Genomic DNA, 416 nt, shown 5'->3' with positions numbered 1-416 from the left:
CGGGTCAGGATGTTCCTGGAAATCACTGTGGGAACAGGGAATGCTGAGGTGGGCAGCACTGCAGGGTGGGGGGAGCTGCAGCTGGGCCCCCCCAGGGCTCCCGCAGCCTCCCAGTTACCTCCGGTGGGCCTGTCATCGTTCCAGCTGTCCCCCGGGCCCTGGCGGAAGGGGCTGTAGCTGGGGAAGAGGATGAGTCCCAGGGAGAAGAGCAGGATCTGCCGGGGAGGGAGAAAGAATGACGTGTCCCTGAGTGGTGCCGGGAGATGCTGGTGTGCCCGGTGTGGCGCGTGTGCCATACCAGGATGCAGGTACCGGTCTGGGCGGCCTTGTCTGATGTCTGCTTGATCAGCGCCTGCAGCTCCTGCAGCAGGGACCTGCGGGACAAGGGGCTGGCAAGGGCCTGTCCTGGTGCCCCC

Source organism: Phaethon lepturus, unplaced genomic scaffold (genome assembly GCF_000687285.1).
Source record: "Phaethon lepturus isolate BGI_N335 unplaced genomic scaffold, ASM68728v1 scaffold50790, whole genome shotgun sequence".
NCBI lineage: Eukaryota > Metazoa > Chordata > Aves > Phaethontiformes > Phaethontidae > Phaethon > Phaethon lepturus.
The sequence above is the reverse complement of the archived record's forward strand: the minus strand, read 5'-3'. Positions refer to the sequence as shown.